This window comes from Ambystoma mexicanum, chromosome 7p (assembly GCF_040938575.1).
Source record: "Ambystoma mexicanum isolate Mex_15411 chromosome 7p, UKY_AmexF1_1, whole genome shotgun sequence".
Taxonomy (NCBI): domain Eukaryota; kingdom Metazoa; phylum Chordata; class Amphibia; order Caudata; family Ambystomatidae; genus Ambystoma; species Ambystoma mexicanum.
Window position 1 is genome coordinate 249,004,058 of NC_090939.1, and position 21,759 is coordinate 249,025,816.

The following is a 21,759-nucleotide window of genomic DNA, read 5'->3' on the forward strand; positions in this document are numbered from 1 at the left end:
ATCCCCCCTAACCCCCCAAAGCACATCTGCTCAGCCTTCAGTCCCACCCTACCATGGGCCACTCCACAAAGTTCATTGCAGATCCAACAGTCTTAAACGTTGCGGACAAAAAACCACCCGAAAATCATCCTTAAGGAAAGATAGGATCTCTCCCCAGTCATTAGCAAAATTGTGGACATTGTCATTCATGGCGTATGTCGCCCATTTGAGTGCAATAATCGCCCATATTTTACGGAGCCAATCCTGCATCCTGGGAATCTCTGCGCTCTTCCACCTTTGTGCTACCAACATTATGGCTGCTAATGTCAGGAATACTCTAGCCTTCTCACGTGCCCTGGGTTCCCCACCTGCCGGGCCTTCCCTCGACCCCAACAGAGTCTGCTCCGGCGTTCGGGCCCCCCCGGGACCAAAGGTCTGCTCTTGCGCCCTCTGAATTTCTTGCCAAAAAGGACCAATTATTGGGCATCCCCACCAAATGTGATCTGCTGTGTCAATCATCCCACAGCCCCTCCAGCAGACCCCAGGTACCTCCGGGTATGACCTGTGCAGACGGGCCGGTGTATAGTGCCAACCGAACAGACTCTTATACCAAGCTTCTTGCAGCTGAGAAGCTCTGGCCAACTTGGGAATCATTCTCCACAACCTTTCCCACACCTCTCTGCCCAGTTCTCTCCCCAGTACCTCCTCCCATCTCCTCATATAGGGCCATTGCTGCCTAACAGTTGCGTTGTCCAATATCTTGTAAAGGTTCAAAATTAGCCCCTTGGACCCATCATTTGACAGTAGGAATTTTTCAAATGGCGTAGCCTCCCTATTTACTGTTTCCTTGATGCCAGGGTTCATGACCCAATGTCTCAATTGCGCATATCGGAGCCTCTCTCCCTCTTGTATCCCGAATTCCCTTTTGCAGTCCACAAAAGATAGTATTTCCCCCCCCCCCCCCTAAACAGGTCTCCCAACTTCCTGCATCCCCCATTCTTCCATTGTATAATGGCCCCCCTCTCCATCCCTAGAGTGAATTCCCCATTGTTGAAAAGGGGCGTGAAGGGGAAGGGAATGTCGTTAACCCCTTGGTTCGCACCAGCTTATCCCAGTTGTCCGCTACCAACTTCGTCACTGAGCTCATATATAAATGTGTTGGTCTACTATATTTAGGTAGCCACAGAACCTCCGCCAGAGCCAGAGCACGATGCGCAACAGCCCTGTCCATTTTCACCCACAACTTATTTTGACCCGTTTCCCATTCCTGGAGCCACTCTCTAATCACTCTCAACTGCGTAGCCTCATAATACTGCTGGAAGTTTGGTAGCGCCAGCCCCCCCCCTCACATTTGGGTGCCTCCAGCAAGTGCCTACTAATCCTAGCTCTTTTTCCCTTCCCAAAGAAATTCTCAACTCCCTAAAGAAATTTGCTGGCACCTCCTGGGGAATTGCTTGGAAAAAGTATAGCAGCCTTGGAAGAGTGACCATTTTCACTGCCGCTAGCCGACCCAACCATGAGACCCTAAGAGTCCTCCACCTATGGAAATCCTGCTTAATGTCCTTTAACAATTGTGGGTAGATGGCCCCATACCAACCCTCAAGTTTCGCCGTAATCTTCACCCCCAAATACCTGATTACCCCTGAGCTCCATACAAAGGGGGTGCATGCCCTTAGAGGTTCCCGTTCCCTATCCTTCAAAGTGAGACTTAATATTTCTGATTTATCAATGTTCACCTTTAGGCCCGACGCTTCTCCAAACTTTTCCAATATGACATTACACTCCTTAATAGATTCCACAGGTGTCGTCAGAGTTAGAAGCATGTCGTCCGCAAAGGCCGCTATTTTGTGCTGTTCGCCCCCAAACGAGTTGCCCCTCACTCCATCCGCCTCCCTTATTGCCTGCAAAAGGGGCTCCAAGTATAATGCGTACAGCATCGGGGAGAGCGGACAGCCTTGCTTCGTCCTTCTGATCAACCTAAACAACCTAGAAAGGATACCATTCACCACCACTCTCGCCATTGGTGTCTGGTAGTTTGCACGCACCATTGTCAGAAATTCTCCCTCCAAGCCCATCTGCTGCAGTACCTGAAAGAGAAAGGACCACTCCACGCGGTCAAACGCCTTTTCTGCGTCCAACGCTAGTAGGACCGCGGGAGTGTCCGTTTTGTGGGCCTTTTCCACCAGGTGTGCCACTCGCCAGATATTGTCCGCTGTCTGCCTGCCCCGGATGAACCCTGTCTGATCTGGAGAGACCAGATCGGGAAGACACCCCTCTAACCTGTTTGCCAGAACCTTTGTGTAGATCTTGGTATCAACATTAATTAGCACTATAGGCCGATACAATGTCCTCAGCTCTGGGTCCTTATTAGGCTTTAGAATTAGGGTTAGCTTAGCTTCCTCCATGGACAGGGCCACCCTTCCAGTTGATCTAAAAGAGTTGGAGAGGGATGTCATGTGTGGGATGAGAATGCTTGCAAATGTTTTATAGAAGGCAGCGGAATAGCCGTTCGGGCCTGGGGCCTTATTTGGCAGCAAGTTCCCTATGACTCTTCTTACTTCGTCCTCTGAGATTTCCCGGTTAAGAACCCCTTGTTCTTCCTTTCCCATCTTATGCAGTTGTACCCCCTTCATAAAATCCACTTGTCTATCAAGCTGAGGGTCTTGGGATGTATAAAGGGATTCATAAAATTCTGCTAGGGCTTCCTGAATATCCCCGGAGCGCGTGATCCGCTCCCGTGTTGTCCCTTTCAAAGCTGTAATCGCATTCTTCGAGGTTGCACCCCGCAACAGACGTGCTAGAAGCCCGTCTGCCCTGTTTGCTTTGGCATAGAATTTCTGAGTAACGCTCCCTCTGCCTTTTTAGTGCAAAGGATCTCCAGCTGCCCTATTGCCCTCCTATACTCCCTCATAGCTCTCCTAGATGGGGTGGAGCCAGCCTTTTGCCTAGCCTCCTCGACCTCTTCTTCAAGCTGTCTCTCCATCTCTTTCATTTGTTTCAGCCTCTGTGCTGACGCCGCTATGAGCTCACCCCGGAGTGTAGCTTTAAAGGCATCCCACCTTGTGTCTTCCCCCGCAGCCCCTTTAGCATTGTCCAAGAAGTAGTTTTGTATTTTCCCATTCATTTCCTCTCTAATGAATGGATCTCTAAGTAAAGACTTCGGATATTTCCAGCACCACACCCCTCTGTCCTTACGTCCCATTTCAATGTGGACAGCTACAGTTTTATGATCCGCAATCCCTATGGGGCCCGTTTGTACATCCCGAATTTGCCCCACCAATCCCGCTGATACCCATATATAGTCAATCCTCGACTGGGACCCATGCACTCCTAACAGGAAGGTGAAACCTTCCTCCTCCCCCTTCAGCACCCGCCAGACATCCCGTAAGCCCACTCTCCCTATTCTGTCTCTTAAATCCATGGACATCACCGCCCCTCCCCTTCCGGCAGAGCCCCCAGACCTATCACGCCCTCTATCCCAGGTTATATTGAGATCTCCCGTCAGGATGATGTGCCCCCATGCTTTCTCTTCCAGTAACGACAGTACTCGCTGTAAAAACTGCTCCTGCCCAGTATTAGGGGCGTACACCACGGCTATGGTGTAAGGGATATCCAAGTATGTGCCTTTGGTTATCAGATACCGCATTCCTTATCCCTTAAGGTTTCAGTGACTCTATAGTCCAACGTGTTTTTTTTCGCCAAAGCTACCCCCGCAGTTTTATTCTGCCCAGAAGCGTGCAATATTAAGTCAAAACCCCTCAGGCTGAGCCGACCCTGATCCTTACATAGTAGATGCGTTTCCTGCAACCCCAGGACATCGGGCGCTTCCTTCCTAGTAAACGATTCCAATTTTTTCCTCTTGAGAGGGGAGTTGAGCCCCCTAACATTGTGAGTCAGCCACTTGAATGGCAAGGATAATGAAAAGCTCCCACCATAACCCCACCTTTGGGTGACCCCTCCGTCTCCTGAGCCTCTTGATGTGCCCCTCCCTCCCAGATTCCCACCCCTCCCTTCTGCCCCCTGAGGGCTTCCCTCCCCTCACCTATTATTACCTCTGGCATCCACGCCGTTCCTGATCCAAAACGGTTTCGTCCGCCTACACCCCTTACTGTACCAAAGCATCCTTTTGAGGCCCACCACCCCTTTCATGCCTGCGATATTAGGTCCCCCCCCCTGCGCCCCCATCTCCTTATCTCCATTCTTTCCCTTTGGGGTCGGCCCACCCCCCTTTTGCCCCCTTCTTCTCTTCTCCCCTACAGTGCACCACTCCCACGGCCTCAGTCGGGATCTGGGACCATTTGTTTGGGAGTTGCTCCCTGCAGGATTACCCTCGAGGTCTATTTGCAGGTGCCGGTGCCAGACAGATCTTCACTCTCCTTACTTCCTCCTAGTCGAGCTACACGAAGGGTCTCACAGAGGGAAGAGTATCGATGGCCAGCCCCCGTCGGGACCTCCCCTGGCCAGCTCCTCCAGGGGGTTCCCCCTCTCCTCCTCTTCCTGCCCAAGTCCTTGCCGCAGGGTATTCTGAGAGCAGGCCGGCCCCCCCAGCCCTCTCAGGGCCCTCGCCTCTCACCGTGCGCCTGTGGGCTCAGCACACCCCCCCGGAGCCCAACCACTGTCCACTGGGTGCCCCGCATACAGGCCGGCCCCTCCCAGGCCCCTCAGGGCCTTCGCCTCTGGCAGTGTGTCTCCAGGCCCAGGCAGCTAACAGCCCCACAAGGAAGGCTCAGGGGCCCCGCACTCACCGCCTGCCAGCGCAGTCCTTCTCCTGGCACCACGTGGACCCAATCGACCCCCGGGGGGCGGCCCACGCTCGTCTGGAGGTCTATTCCTAAGCCCCCACCACCCGGGGTGATGCACCGCCTCTCACCTCCTCTGAGCGGCAGCCGCCGTAGTGGAGCCCCACACCCCTCACAGCTGGCCGGGGCTCGCCGACGGATGCTCCCTGTTCCTCCTCCTGTAGATACGGCAGGACGTCCTTGGGCACTACTAGCCCGCAACTGCTTCCCCCCCCCCCCCGACAGCTTCCAAGTCAGCGGGGTCCACGGAACTCTCCCCAGGCACGCAGCGCAGCCGGGGGTCCAAGATCCTCCTCCTTCCCCGCTCACGCCGCGTCTCCCCAAACTGACGATGGACCCTGCTGCCGGCACAGCACACGTGTTCCCCAGGTCCTCCGCCTCCCGTGGCACTCGTTGGAGGTCCGCTCCTGGCATGTTAGCGGGGTGGTGGGCACCTAATGCCTATGGGGTCGGAGGAGCGCCGTAGGTACGTCTACGCAGTACCGGTGGCCATCTTGAATCCGTACCTGGCTACTCTTAGTACATTTTAGCCCTTGCCATACTAGCGGAGGGAGGGGGGTGGGACATATGGCAGTAACAGGACTATTAATGCTCTAGTCACTACAGTGAGTAACTTTAATTACTCATATGTCCCGTCACCTTTCTTCCATCCTTGTGGATGATTCCACTGAACAAGAACATAGGGCACGAACTGTGACAACTCGTCTCATATCTAGGATGAAAGTAAAAGGTTCTACAGAACCACCTGACCAGAATTCTGCATCGCACCTGGAGCGGGTGTCCAGCGAGTAGCGTCTACAGAAGGCCCGACGGAGTGGCCCAAGTAGCCGCCTTGCTGATGACATCCCAAGAAGCAGGTCTCATTGTCCTGGGTGTTTTCGTTATCATTGTTGTGATGTCCCCCACCCCCTTTTTAAGACAGAGGGGAATACGGGCCCTGAGATACAGGTGCCGGCTGAGTCCCACCACAGGTCCGGTGCCGCGGATAGGTCCAACAGCTGTTGAGGGTAAGATGTTGGTGGTACAGGAGGAGGTGGGGGTTGGAACAACTGGTGGGGCCTGAAACAGAGATGGGACCGTCACCAGGCCGTGAGCACCGGAGGAATGGGAGGAGTATCCAGAGGAAGGGGCTGAGGCGGAACCACCTGCGGGAGGACCTTCTTGGAGGCGGCACTCAACCATCCCTTACCCACTGCGGTAGAAAAGGACAAGCCTGATGGTCCTTCAGTGGACAGCTTGGTAGGGCCCTTGAGCCCCTCAGCTTGGGAGCTGGTAGCCTGGACGGCCTCAGGTCTGTCTATGGACTGCACGGAAGAGTCCCCGGACCTGTCGGCTTTGGAGGCGATCGCCTTGGAGGCCTCGGAACTGCCAGAACATGAATCCAAGGAAACTTGATCCGTGGGGAGCCCTCAGGATGTAGTCGCCACTCTGTGGAGCCATGTTGAACAGAGGGCCTACCTTGTCTTGATGAGAGGTCCTGGAGACTAATATTTAAGGTGGGGCGGAGAAGAAGTGTGGAAGATCTCCCTCCACAGATACAAACTATTCTTCAAGGCCCTGTGACCGAGAGCACTGAAGGCCGAAGATGAGTCCCAACGGTGGTCGGTACCCAAGCACTCAAGATACAGTGCATGGGGGTCTGAAACTGGGAACGAACGACGCATGAAGCACACCTCATGAAGCCTCCTGGTCGACATGCGCCAGGGCAGGCAAGGCACTGAAGGGAAGTGAAATAAGAATTGACAAAAACAAACTGGGAGCAATAGTGAAGGTAACAAATTCCCTGTGCAGGCTGCCAGCTCAGACACGTCCATGCGGAAAAAGGGACTGAGGAGTGGACCCTGAAGGCTGGGCCCTCGGCGGGGTGTTCCCATGACCGAGGGCACACTCCTGCGTGCTAAACTAAATTTAAAGGGGAAGCTCAATTATTTTTCCCTGCCAAAGGTCCCGGTACCATCCCCATGTTGGGGGATGCCCACAATAATGGAGGAAAGGGTACGGGACGTACAATGGAGGTATGGGTGGGCAGTAATCTTGTTTTTCCCAGGTTTAAGTAATATATGTAGGTCGAGATGTATGTTTGGATAAGAACACATTTCTTAATACCTCAGTAATGTTTTTTCTGACAGAGATTCCTTCCATGGATTCCTTTTCTTTGATATCCATCTCCCAGCGCAGCGGCTCTTCAGAAACCTTTCCGCCCTCAAGAGGTGCACATGACTGCGTCGGCTTCGCCCAACACCTCTTCATGCTCCACACCGGATAGGACATTGAGGGCCATAATATATTGAGGCAGCGTGCCGTGGGACCTTAGTTACACCCATTTTCATAAGCACTCTGCCGCTGAGGGACCGCAGAAGCAAGGTCTACTAGTTCTCTGCCAAGAGGGTGAGGTAGGGCAGGCAATGAGAAATCCATCGGCGGAACATCCATCAGAAGGAAAAATTACCTAACAGTAATGTTCTTTCTATGGTTTCTTCTCCCACAGATTCCTCAGCTTTATAGATATTCAGCTGGCGCCAGCTGCCCAGGAATGTTTTCAATAGGTGGCGTAGTGCTGCTGAACTTGGTCCCCAATGACAAACTCGTATTCTGCTGCGCCACTTCTCGGTAATGGACTTGAAGCCAATCCCCCGGTATTAAAGAAATGCACTCTTGTTAATCTTCTGGCACTACATAAATTGTCGTCGAGCATAGTAAAGTAACCACTTGTTTGGTCTTATTTCCCACCTCCGTCCCCACCTCCCTTATTGTTCCATGCACTATTCGCATTGTCGCCAGGCTGATTAAGATTTTATTTTTCACATTCTGAATTGTTTCAAGGACTTGTAAGAAACTGTATTCTCCCATGTTCCCTTCTTCCTTGAAGCGCTTTGAAACACATTGTGTACAGGCACTATACAAATAATCAATTCAATTCACTATTCCCCTTTGCCTCTGTTCACCCAATTCTCCTTCCCACCAGCTGGGCTAGGCTGCGCGAGGGAACATACATTAAGTTGAAGGGCAATCAAAACCAATGAACAATATTAAACAACTTGATGTGCGCTTACCTCTTATTTAAAATGAATACAAAAAAAACACTGAATCTGGACAACTTGCCCACCAATGGCCGAAGAACACGCACAGCAATCTCTTCCTCATGCCATCGGCACATAGAAGCGGGACATCAGACTGCAATTGTGACCCTTGAACTTCCAAGTGTGGTAGGGTGGGTGTGCGATGAGGAATCTGTGAGACTAATCCATAGAAAGAACTTTACTGGTAAGTAACTTCTCCAATGGATTGCATTAACAGATTCCAAATCTTGATAGACTCCTAAAGCAGTCACCATTCTGGTGGAGGGTTGGTAGTCAGACCAAGAAACTCCCTACCAAAGCGAGCATCAGCTTTAGGGGGGAATGTCCAAACTGCAATGCTTGGCAAACGTTTGCAAAGAGGATCACGTTGCAGCGTGACAAAAGTCCCTAGCTAGCACTCCTCTCTGGAGGGCTGTGGAGGCCGCAACCCCTCCCTTCGAGTGGACCCTAATCCCTGTTGGTACCTCCTCCTTCCCTGCATTCTGGTAACACTCCGAGATGCGCAGCACTATCCAATGAGAGATCGTCTGTTTGGTGACAGCTTGCCCTAGCCTGGATTACGAGAACGCAATGAACGGTTGATCATCCTTCCTGAAAGAGCATGTTCTGGCCAGGTAAAAAACTCAGCACCCTCTTGGGATCCACCCTGTGGAACCTGTCCTCATTATATAGGTGGGGCTGAGGGTAAAAAGCTGGAAGATCTATTCTCTGGCCAAAATGGAATTCTGACACCACCTCAGGTAAATATGTAGGGAAAACTTTCATGGATTCCCTTCTCCTTGAAGGACATTAGGAAAGGGGCTTACAAAAGTGTGTGCAATTCACTGGCCCGTCTTGCGGACGTGATTGCCACCAAAAAAGCGTTCTTCAATGTGAGGAGTCAGATGGAAGTAGAGTGCAAAGGCTCAATCGAAGCTGCCATTAGGAAGGTGAAAACCATGCTCAAATCCTAATTGGAGACCACAAAAGGCTAAGGAGGGAAAGAATTAACCAAGCCCTTCAGGAACTGTGCCACTACTGGAACAGTAAAAAATGAACCTTGTTCTGGAGTCCTTTTAAAAAGGAAAGGGCTGCCAAATACCCCTTTATCGTGCCCACTTGTAGGCCCGATTTGGCTAAGGCCACGAAAAACTCAATCACTGAGGAAGTGGGACATGACAATGGGTCTACTCCCTTCGCCTTACACCAAGTAACAAACGTTTTCCATCTGCACATGCACAGGGACCAAGTGTAAGGTCTGCGTTCAGCCAACAACACCTCCAACAGCTCCTCATCGAGGTACTAGTACTCGTACCATAGTCTCTCAAGAGCCAAGCATGCAGGGGGCGAGGGTTCAGGTGAAGCACATTGCTTACTGACTGCGTTAAGAGGTCCTGCCTGCGAGGAAGCAGGAGAGGCAGGCATACAGCCAGGTCCAGAAGATCTGGGTACCACATAGTCTGCACCCAGTCAGGGGTGATCAGATGAGTCCTGAATCCATGCAATCTCCTGAGAGATCTCCTAGATTTACACAACCAGGGAGTGGCAGAGGAGGGTTGAGGCATACTACTCCTGCTAGTCACTTTGACAGCACCTCGAAAAAGTCTGAGGTCTCCCCTCATATTTTGCTAGTTGGAGTCTCTGGGTTCTTGGGCAAGTGGAAGGTGATCACTTCTTACGCCGGGTTCCTTCAGTTGGTCGAGTGGGGATATTGCCTACTGTTTGTGAAGCGACCCCCAGGCAATCCTCCACCATCCTCCCGACAGCCGAACAGGAGCTTCAGGAAGAGCTGCAAGCCCTTCTTTTGAAGGGAGCAGTAGAGGAGGTGCCAGCCAGGGAGAAATGCTTGGGCTGGTATTCCCGATATTACCTGGTCCCCAAAAATGGGAGAGGGCTCCATCCCATTCTGGACCTCAGGGACTAAACAAGCTTCCGAAGGAAGGACAAATTCAGAAAGGTGATGTTGAAGGAGATTCTTTAGGCGCTGCAGTTCTAAGACGGCAGGTGTCATTAGACTTTCAGCACACCTACTTTCATCTGCCTATCTACATGAAACAGGTGGTTCCTGAGGTTCGTCATCGGGAACGTACATTATACATTCAAGGTGCTTCCTTTTGACCATTTCACTAAGTGTTTCTTCACTGCTTTAGGGTTCATAGCTAGACAAGAACCACACTGTTCAGTATTGTGTCCGACACACCACACACAGTGTGTGGATCCACGAGGGACATTTTGGAGTTGCAGTCCTTGCAACGTTTGAAATATTAATAGTTACTCACCCTAGTGACTAACGTACTCTTAGTCCATAGTCCCCTTTCCTCCATACTGCATGGGCATCCCTCACTAGGGACAGGAGACGGAACCTTTTCACCAGAAAAAAAACCTCTTCCCCTTTAAATTTAGAGGCGTGCGACCGTGGGTGCATGCGCTCCCCTGATTCTGCCCACCGGCGCCACTCCTCTGTCCCAATTGACGCATCAACAATATTTAACATTGCCTAATGACACCAGTATTAGGGGGGAGGATGGTGGGACGTATGGAGGAAAGGGGACTATGGACTAAGAACGTTAGTCACTACAGTGATTAACTTAATTACTCTTACGTCCCGCCCCCTTTCCTCCATACTGCATGGGTGATTACAACTGAATGTAGCCCCAGGGTCGAGAGGAGACCCTCCCTAAGAAAACAGATTTCTTAGAACCGCCTGTCCGAAAGCCGCATCTGACTTCGAGCCGGCATCCAAACAGTAGTGCTTACAGAAAGCAGAAGGGGTGGCCGAGGTGGCTGCCCTGCAGATTACCTGCCGCAGTACCTGCCGCTGGAATGCGAAGGACGTGGCCTTGGCTCTTACATTGTTGGCGTGCATGTTAGCTGGAAGCAGTTTGTGCTGCCCCTCATAGGCCTCCTTGATGGCTGAAACCATCCACCTTGCTATAGAGGCCTTGGATGCTTGATAACCGGGCCTTGACCCCCCCCCCACCCCTAAGTTGACAAAAAGAGCGTCCGACTTTCAAAAGTCTTTGGTCCTGTCCAGATAGAATTTCAGAGTGCATCTGACGTCAGCCTCGTCTTTAGGGTCGGCAAGAAACGTAGTTAAGACTATCTCCTCATTTAGACAGAAAGCGGAGGCTACCTTAGGTAGGAACACAGGGTGTGTTCTCAGGACCATCTTATCCTTGTGAAAAGTAGTATAGGGTTCTGATGCCACCAGTGCCTGGATCTCGCTGACTCTGCGAAGAGAGGTGAGAACCAGAGGTGAAACCAGAGCCGTTTTAATGGTGACCAGCCTGATGTCCACAGATGCCATTGGCTCGAACGGTTTGTGCGCCAAGGCACCCAACACTACATTGAGGTCCCACACAGGGTGTGGTTCTTTGATGGGTGGGAAGAGCCTGGAGAGGCCAGCCAAATGTCGCATGACCACCGGGTTGGAAGAGGAGAAGACCTCCTCCTCCTCTGTATTTCTATAGGCCCCTATGGCTGCAAAAGAGGTGCAGCATGTGTCCACCTGCACACCTGAGGGCACAGTGTGCCGAGAAGGAGAGCACATCATCCAACGTGCACTTAAGGCGGTCGATCTCTTTGGAGTACACCCAGTGACAGAACGTAGCCCATTTACTCAAGTAGCCTTGCTCCTAGCGCCCTGAATGATTTCTAGGTTAGCCTGTGATAGACCGAGGTGTTTCAGCGTGACCTGCTCAGGTACCATGCTGCAAGGGCTAATTTCTGTGGAACAGGGTGGGTGACCCTGCCCCCCCTGCTGCGCAAGAAGATGAGCTGGGCCCATCGGAAAGTGAATGGAAGGCCTGTCCGAGAGGCTGAGAAGCTCCAAGAACCACGGTCTCGCCAGCCACCACAGAGCTATCAGAATGCTGCTGAGGTGGCAAGATCCCTTTATTATGCACCCCAGGTATGTGGGAGGGAAGGCATGCTGTCATGCCGTTCCACTGTATCTGGAATGCGTTGCCCAGGGAGCCGGGGCCCTGCCCCTGCCAGGACACGAACTGCTGGCACTTCTTGTTGTCCCAGGAGGCAAGGAGATTCACCCAAGGATGCCCCATCTGCTGATGATATCCAGCATTACCTGACAGTGCAGTTGCCACTGGTTATTGTAAGCTCCCAGTCTGCTGAGCCTGTCCACCTCCAGGTTGGACTCGGCCAGAAGGTGGATGGCAGTCAGGTAGATGATGTTCTCCAGGGCCTATTCCCACATGCTGATCGCTAGGCTGCACCGTGGAGGGGAACTGGTACCCCCCTGGTTGTTGACATAGTACATGCTGGTGGAGTTGTCGGTCTGGATGAGGACGACCTTGCCCCCAATGAGCGGATGGAAATCTTTGAGAGCTAGCCAGATGGCTTTAAGCTCCAGCCAGTTGATGTGAGACTCCTGCAGGGACCAGACTCCATGGACACTGTGGTTGTCCAGATTGGCCCACCAGCCTTCCAGGGAGGAATCTGTAGTGATGGTGACCTGCAGGGCCGGCTGCCAGAAGGTCTTGCCCATCCGCAGGTTGCAGTCCCTAGACCACCATATGAGGTCCGGGTGGAGAAAAGGAGGAACGCTGACGAGCTCCGCTTGGGAGCAGAGCTCCTGATTCCATGAGGCTGCAAAGTGCAGCAGTAATCTCCTCATCTTGAGTCTCGTGTGTAGTACGGCCAGTAGCACCGCTGCCATGATACCTAATAAATGTTGGTGCCACCAGGCTGAGTTCACTTCTCGGGTGAGGAAGTGAGTAGTGGCCTTCTTGATGGCCGTGATCTTGTCCTCTGAGGGGAAAACTCTCTCGGAGCTCATGTTCCATATGAGGCCCAGCAAGGTCAGTTTCTGCGTAGGCTGCAGCTGAGATTTCCTGATGTTGATCGAAAAACCCCAGCTCGGGGAGTGTGATCATGAGGGCGGAGGAAGTGTGATAAACCGCCTCCGGACATCTCGCCCCGATGAGCCAGTCGTCCAGGTACGGGTAGACGTGGTGGTCCTGGGCCCAGAGGAGGGCTGCCACTGCATTCATGAGCCTGGTAAATACCCTGGGGGCTGAATTGAGGCCAAAGGGTAGCACCTTGTATTGGAAATGGCAGCCCATGATCCTGAATCGCAGAAAGGAGCGATGCGGCTGCCAAATCGGGATGTGTAGATAAGCATTCTTCAGATCCAGGGAGCACATCCAGTCTCCCCTGCACAATGTCTCTGCAATGAGTGCTGGCGTAAACATCTTGAATTTTTGACGAGAGAGGGAGAGGTTGAGGGTGGAGAGGTCCAACACAACTCTCAGCCCAGCCTGGTTCTTCTTTTGTATGGTGAAAATCCTGGATTAGAAGCACAATCCTCGCTGGGAGGCTGGGACTTCTACTGCCTGGCTCTCGACGAGCGACCGAATTTCCGCCAACAGAGTTGCTGTCCCGATCTGTGGGAGTGGAGGGGAGGAGGGAGGATAGGGAGAGATCGGTAAGCGGTATCCCGTGGATACTACAGAGAGGATCCAGGGGTTTGCAAACTTCTGATGCCAAAACCGTATGTGGAGGGCATGCGTGCCCCCCACCGGAGACAAGTGGACGCAAAGGGACGCGTTATGCCTTCTTTCCCTCAGGCTGCTGCGGAGGAGGGGGGACTGAAAAAAGCCCTTGCTCCGACCCTTTTGCTGTTTGCACCGGTGCTAACTCAGAACGGTCAGACTGCCTGGACCTCCGCTCTTGGAAGCCGCTGAACCCCCCCCGAACACCCACCCCTTGTCGGACCGTTGATGCGACTGGGTGTACGCCTTGGGCATGGCCTTCATGAAGATAAAGACTTTGCGCTTTGCAAACTATTTTTCTTTTTATCTAGCTCATCGGTCGTGGAGTGAAAGAGATCACCACCCTCGAAGGGAAGGTCCAATATGCGTTCCTGGATGTCTGGGTTAAATTTAGTAGCCCGAAGCCAGGCAGTCCTTCTCATGATGCATATGGCCCAGCCAGAGGTGTCAATGTGGGCTACAGTGGACTCCATGATGTCTTGCGTCACCATTATAGCCTCTGCCAGTCCTGCCTTGAAATGTGACTGGCTCTGCACTCGAAGATCTGGAAGGAAGTCGGCTATTTCCCGCCAAAGCCTCTGGTTAACAGCTGCCAGCATGGCATTCACATTGGATTGATGAAGATGCAGCAAAGTGTTGGAATAAAGCGTCTTCCCTTACGCCTTCAAGATCTTCTCCTCCTTGCCTAGCAGCGCCGAGGACAAGGTGGCTGAGAACGACTGAGGCTTTGAGTAGAGTGACGCTGCATCAAACACTGAAGAGTGCGGTTGAGGGTGTGTTAGGGAGAATTCTCTGTATAGGTTAATTTCCCAAACCTAGTGAGTCCCCCAGCAGCTTTGCTGGATTTTTGGGGTTTAATTTTTTCTCCTGCTAAGAGTGAGACTCTTTTCTCCCACTCTTGGACATGATTTGAGAATGTCCTTTGACTTTGTAATGTGTTTTATGGGCTATGGGGTCCTTTACTCCATAGGGCTTCATGTGTTTTTGGTAAGTGTGTTACACAGCACCCTCAGTGCAGTAACACAGGGGTGTCATAGTGGCCCCCAAACATAGACTTCATACCCTGGGACTGACTACTGTCACACACGGCATGTAAAGTCACCATTGACTTTACCAGTCAAATTATGAACAGAACCAGTACAAACCATCATATTGTGGAAGTACTGGTAGGGGTAATTCGATTGCCCCTGGGTCTGTTTTTCAAGTGGGCACTGTCCAGTCCCCCCTGGTCGAGTTTCTGGCTGGTGGCAGTGGTTACCACGCAAAATATTCCACCGGAATATTTCCTACAGGATTTTCCCATTCATTTTAAACGCACCACTTTTTTGGTGCAATGTTAAAGATACCGCCGGGTTATTTATTTAATATTTATTCCCCGGTTGGGTCTTTTTGCCAGGACTCAGTTTTAAAATGGCGTTTGTGTTTGCCTCTGTAACTCCAACCCAAGCCCTTTGTTCCACTTTTGGCGGGCTTCTGCACAGAAGCTTCCAAAAGTGGTGCTACTCTGTCTGGGTCTACAGGATGTGTGGGAGGGGGGAATAGGCACCTTGGACTGAGTTGCCTCGGCAGCTCAAGTCGCACTCTTGTGTGATTGGCCCAGTGGTGAGCCGCCCGGCTCACCACTTAGCATGTTTGAGTGACAGCTAGGACTGATGAATGGGGGTTTTCTGCATAAAAGTAGAGCTTTGGGGACTGGAACTTCAGAAGTCGCCACAGGACCTAAAGAATCCAAAGAGGGAGAAGCTGAGCCGACCTGCAACGACGACACCACCGGTGGAGCCCTGCTGAACCGAACTCACCATTTCCCAACGACAGAGAAGATCTTCTTCCAGGAGAGTCTTCTTCCTTTGAGCTGGTGGGGTTAACCAGTTCGCCTTTTTTCGCCTTCCTGGATCGTCTCGTGGTCGAATCGTCCGTGCCAAGCACCCCGGCGGCCGGATAGCCACGCTTCACCACTACCGCGAATAAAAGGGTAGTACCTTTTAACCAGGAAACTCTGCGGCTGTTTTCTTCCTTGGCAGTGCAACGACCTCCAGCTTTCCTCCATGTCGAGATCTTCTCTTCCCCTGGACGAAGCACTGACTTGCACCCGCTGCCAGGAACAACTGTCCCCGCTGGAGCGTTCTCACCATTTCAGGTACTGTGTCCCGCCTGGTCTCCCTTGCAACAGACTGTTCAAGGTGTCCCGTAAATCCTTGACTCTCTATCCTGGGGTGACCTCGGACCCGTTAACATTACCTTTCTGAACTGATCTAACTCCTTTCTGAACTATCTGCAAATACTTTTAAAGTGTACTTCAACTGTGTGATCTTGGGCACATTCCGCCTTGCTCTCTCCAAGAGTGGGCCTGGCCTATGAACTTTTTGCTCTACAGTAGACCCTGCCTTTCTTGACTTGCTGTGGTTCTTTAAAAGTGTTGGTATTGTGTGTTTTCCTATTTCTGCCTTTTCTCTCCCTTTTTAAATCAGTATTGGAGTGCCACCTATGGTTACGCGCAGTGCTGTACTAACCTAGACTCGTCAAATAATTAATTAGGGAGGTGTATATATTTCTAGTGACTGTGTTTGAACTTGCTTGACATATTAGTGCCAGTGTATTTTTACAAGTGTGTTTTTAAATAATTATATACTTTTATACCAAAGCTCTGGTCAGTGTTTGCTTGTGCTACTGTCTTTTGGTACCTAATGTGTATACTCTATATACTGCCTAACTCTTCTTGAGGGAAGTCTGACTGCTCAGCCACAGCTACCAGGTAGATCTGGGTGGTACAGACTGCTACCAATTGGGTTTACTGCTAACACCTGTAGTCTTAAACTTTTTGCAGTGGTCCCTAAGGGAACTGCACAGGTCTCTGCCTAACAGGGTGGGCCAACAGCAAGAGTGGATCCCCATCCATCTGCCTATACTTGGCGTCCAGGTGCCGATTGACAGTTTGGACCGAGTGGGGTTTGAGCCAACCCTTCCTGGCCAAGGCAACAACATCCTTCTGCATCGGGATCCCTGTTCTAGCTGCGGGGCGTAGAGTGTGGACCTTAGCAAGTACCCCCGCCTCTGGTTGTTCGACCTCGGGTTGAGGAAGGCCCAAGTACTCTGCCAGACCTGTGATTTGTTCGTGGAAGGCCTTGGCTGACGATGGTGTGTCGGGGTCTTCTTCCTTGTCTGTATCCACCAGGGCGTCCGGAGCGGGTGGAGGAGTGCTGGGCGCCGAGGGCTGAGGTGTGGAAACCGGAGCCGGAGGCTGGTACGGAATCGCCTGAACTGTGGGAGGCAGCAGAGCCAGAATCGAAGGAGCCGCTATGGGCAGCAGGGGCTGCACCAGGGCCTGAGGCGCTGAAGCCATAGGAGGGATGATTATAGGCGCAGCCGGAGGGGCAGGAGGGAGCATGTCCCTGATCACGTCCCCAAGGATGGAACCCATCTGAGATCTCATAAGCATGAGGAATTTTTCAAAGAACCTGTCCTTGCAGGCTGGTGGGGTGGCAGGTGATGTTGACGGGCCGGGGCGCACTCTGTCTAGCTGGTTGCCCGGCAATGCGGATGGATAAACTGTAGGCCACATACCTGGTTGACACCAGTCCCACCTTGTAACTCGTTCTCCCACCTGCTCCGTTCCTCGGGGTGGTATCGGACAAGCGGCCATCTTGTCGAGCTGCATGCCACGTGTCAAAGTCATGGTGCTTGGCTTACTGGACCCGGCCTCCTCCAGGACTCTTGGCGGTGGAGCATGAGACCTACCCCGGCACCTCAGGCCGAGTCCTGGTAGGCGTGTTGCCTCTAGGTGGTATCGCTGGCATTGCTGCGTGCAGGCACCCACTCAGACATGCTGACGGTACAAGGGCGTAGCCCCTCGGGTGTACACTTGGTAAAAGAACCTTGCGGACCCTCAGCACCATCTCCGAAGGATCTATAGACCCTTTGGCCTGGCGGCCGGTAGCTGAACTAGCCTCGGTACCTGTGCTGGTGTGAGAACCTGAGAGGTTCCTCCCGCCCGGGCGTTTCCTTGGGAAGGAGTCGCCCTTGCAGGGTGCGTTGGAAAAGAGCGGCCCTGCCTTGGGCCTTGATTTATGTCTGACAAAGTCCTTCAAGTCCTCCGGAGGCGATTTCTTGAAGAGCTCCCTCCACCTAGCTAGTCTGTTCTTCAGAGCAGTACAACCTTCCCAGCTGTGGTCTGGGCCAAGGCAGCAGAGGCAAAGAGCGTGGGATCGGATGAAGGGAAAAGCCCCTCGGAGGCTGAAGCCCGCTCAAGTCCTCATGCGCCAGGGAGGAGCGTGGCGCCAGAGGACCAAGTACCTGATTGATAAAAGACAAAAAGACAGAAGAAAGTATCTGGGGAAGAGCACATGCTAATATATGGCCGAAGCCAAACCCAGGAACGCTGGTGAAAACAGCCTGTTCCCGTCGACGCAGAAAAGGGGACTGGGGAGTGGCGCCGGTGGGCGGAGTCAAGGCCGTGCCTCTAAATTTAAAGGGGAAGAAGGTTTTTTCTGGTGAAAAATGTTCTGTCTCCCATCCCTAGAGAGGGACGCACATGCAGTATGGCGGAAAGGGGACGGGACGTAAGAATACAAATGGTTTAGATCCAGACATAATGGCATAGTACGAAATCGATTTGATTCTCTATCGAGTAGCGTGCTGAGCGTAAAGAAAATAGGAACTGAGGTAAGGGGGTGCAGTGCATTCCTTTAATACGGTGAACAACATTGTTAGGCAGAATCCTGTGCAGTGCCCTTAGGGACCACTACACACAATTAAGACTACAAGTGTTAGTACAATTTCACCATTGGTACAAGCCTGTACTACACAGAAAGAGTGGTAGCAATGGCTGAGCAGCCAGACTTATCTCAAGAGCAAATGAGCAGTAGTAGAGATTACATAAAGGAGTACAATTAGTGTGACTCAAGCAAACACTGACTCAAGGTTTCTGGTTAAAAAGTAAAAGTACATTTATTTTTAAACCATCTGTTCACAGAACACTTCACTTCCACTAAATTAAAACCACACTTCAAATATACTACACAACCAATTCCCCTTGTGCAGATCAATTCAAGGTAAGTACATTAGGATTTGACACAGTCCGGTGTTGTGAAGCAAAGACGTTACCATAGGTTATTACGCAATCACTTTTCGACAGTAATGACAGTTAGGTCTTACGAAAGAAGGGTGTACCCACGAGAAGAAATGTTATCATAGTCAAACACACTTAGCACAGGAATTAACACAAGAGAATAGGGGATAAAAATCATAGGGTCCTGTTGTCGAGGATCACAAGGTTAGAACAGTTCACGATTCGAGATTACCAGGAGTACTTGGATATTGTCAAAAACGGAAGCAAAGTTATAAGAGGGAAGGAAGACAGGGACAAGCCTTGAGGTGAGGAGAAAGGGTTCACCCCAATTCCTCGAAGCTGGACACAGAACCTTATTTGTTTGAAGAAAAGCTGGTGCTACGGGGCAGTTGTTCCTGGTGGTTCCTGCAGACTCACGGTTCCTGGAGCTTCAGTCGTGGGGACAAGAAGGACGACATCTGGAGCAATCTGCACTACCCAGGGATGAGGCCAACAGCAGCAAAGCAACAGTGAATAAAAGTTGCGCTCTTTTAAAACAGGAGAGGCTCTTCAGATGGCTATCCAGACCACTACAGCTGTGTGCAGCAATTTCGACCAAGAAGAGGATCCTCTGGCTGTGGAAGGTGAGCTGGTTGATCCCACCAGACTCAAGGAAAAAGACTCCGGACTGGATCTTCTCTGGTCGTTGAAGGGTAGATAGCTCAGGACTGCAGCAGGGCTTCACCGGGACTCGGGAGTTGCAACAGCCGTCTTCTTCTCCGCTTCTCTTCGGTTCTTTGCAGTTCCAGCGGCGACTCTCACTTCCAGGCCAAGAGTCCTGCCCAAAATCCCCCATTGGCACAGCCTGGCTGTCAATCACTTGGCAGGGGGGGTTGTCCGGCCCGGACAACCACCTCAGCCAATTGACTCAAAGTGCGACTTGGGTCTCCAAGGAGACCCTGTGCAGAGGGTGACTAAACCCCTCCCTCACATTCAGCCCACCTAGACACCCAGACGCCAAAGGAGGGCTTCTGGACAGAAGCCTGCCAAAGGACGGCGAACAAAAGGAAAACCTGGTTTGCCGCGCAAAGTAAAACACAAGAAGGACTTTAACAAAAAGAAATGGCACAGCCAAAATAAAAAGTATTTGGTCAAGCAGGTTTAAGTTCGAGGCTAATACAATAACCTAAAACAGTACCACGTTTATATACTATAATCGCGGTAGAAAAGATAGGGTAGGTAACCACTGCCACCAGCCAAGTCTTAGTGCTAAGGGAGCGAAACAAAGCTCCAAGAGGCGCAGACAAAAAGGAGTAGGAATTAACCCTTTCCAATACTCCATGTAAGATGGGGTGTATTGGGTCTGCAGTTTAAATGACTACATAAAGTAAATGGAAACTTTACCCGTTTTTTGGGGGACAGTAGTCAGCCCCAAAAAAAATTGAGTCAGTGGGAAGTCTTAGAGACGACCCTGTCTCACTGCACTGAAGGTGCGGTGTAACACACAAAAAGTTGGGCTCATGGAGTGGTGTGGCTCCAGAGCCCAAGATCACACAAACAGTAGAAATACACATGGCAAAACACATGTAAGAGTGGGATAAAGGTTCACACTCTTACCAGGTGGAAAGAAATAAACCCCAGAAATCCAGCAAAGCTGCCGAGGGATTCACTAGGTAAGGGAAATTAGCCATAAATGAGAATTCTCCCGAACAGACGTCACGACCGTTGTCGAGGAGTGGTGCAACCAAATTGGAGTTGTTGGGTTGTAAAGTTAGTAAGGAAAAGTCTGTGATTTTCCCCTTCGCTGTGGAGAACCTTGAGGATGTTGAAGCACTTAGGCCCCTGGGGTTGCAGATACTGCTTGACAGTATCGGGGTACTTGGGTGTCACCATTGTCAAACCAGGGAAGGACTTGGGTGGTGGCAATTATCCTCCTCTCTTTGATGAGCTATTTGTCGAGATGGAGACCTGGGGCAAGGGACAGTTGTCATGGACGAGGAGGCTTAACGCCGTAAAAATGAATCTGCTCCCCAGAGTACTGTATTTGTTTCAGATGTTGCCGATCCAGCCCCAGAGGCGGCCTACATGAGAGAAGCTAAATCACGGATCCTGCAGTTTCCCTGGCAGAACCAGAAGCCCAGGGTGGGATATGAAACGTTAATCTTACCAAAGGATCATGGAGGGGTGGGACTCCCAGACCTTATGCTATACTACAAGACACAACTCAAGGCAATGGTCCCGCGCTTGACGGAGGATCCCGGGAAACAGTGGGTCTACTTGGAAAACAAACATTTGCTTCCGGCAACGGTGGGGGAATGCTTTGGGTTCCTAAGGGGAAGCTTCCAAGGAGAATTCAAGAACACCCATTTCTTGGTGTCTATTGGGAGGTGCTGGGTATGGGTGGTAGAACGGGAGGGATCACCACGTGGCCGTCGCCAACGAGTCATAGTTGGGGTGCCCCTGTGCGAGTGGCCATACCAGAGGTGGGGAGGTACCAGGCACGGTTCGAGGGCGGACTCACCCGAGTGGGTCAATTGTGGAAGGGAGGGAAATGTGTCGATATTCAAGAGTTGGAAGAAGCTCTAGGCATAGGTAAACTACCAATGCTACTCTACCTTAGATTAAAGGGCATATTCACAGGGGTTGATTCAGAGGATCTCACACCGGTGGAGAAGGTCTTGGACGGGCACGCAGACATGAAGGGTCTCATCTCACGCCTCTATGGGGCTTCGTTGGAATCAAAGGGGGGTGCAGTTCAGGGTCCTCGCCAAAAGGTGGCAGATGGATCTGGGTAGGGAGTTGGACAAAAACCTCTGGCAACAGATGTGTCAGAGAGCCTTTAAGATACTGATATATTTCCAATATAAACTCCATTGCTTGAAACTATTAAACTGCAGGCACTATGATCCGACACGTCTCTCCAAAATGTTTCATATGGTGAACCCCCAATGTTGGCACGGCTGTGGCATGGTGGTAGACTACTGGCATATGTGGTGGGACTGTCCCAGAGTGCAAGTGTTCTGGACAGAGGTCATGGGCTGGATTAAGGATGCAGGGGTGGGGAGATTGGGGGGTTTGGGGGGTGGGGGTGTCGTGGATCCCATGTTGGTGCTTTTCGGTCTTGAGCGGTGGGAGGATCGATGATGGGACGCCCTCCCCCCACTGTTACACTTTCTCCTCCTGGAGGCGCGGGTGTCCCGTGCCAGGCACTGGAAGAGGGCCAACCTCCCTACACAGAAGGAGTGGGACAACACTGCCAAGGACATATATCTGATGGAAAAGCTATCCAGGGGGGTGGTGGGGGGCATTGGGTCTTAAAAAATAATAAAATTCAATTTACAAAACAAAAAAAAGAATCTTATTTTCTC

The 21,759-nt window shown here is 51.6% G+C and overlaps 1 protein-coding gene across 4 annotated transcripts in view; it reads right to left on the reverse strand.

Annotated features, from left to right (window-relative positions):
* ITSN1 (intersectin 1) overlaps positions 1-21,759 on the reverse strand; it is a 3,188,156-nt gene that overhangs the window by 642,631 nt on the left and 2,523,766 nt on the right. The window lies entirely within an intron of this gene.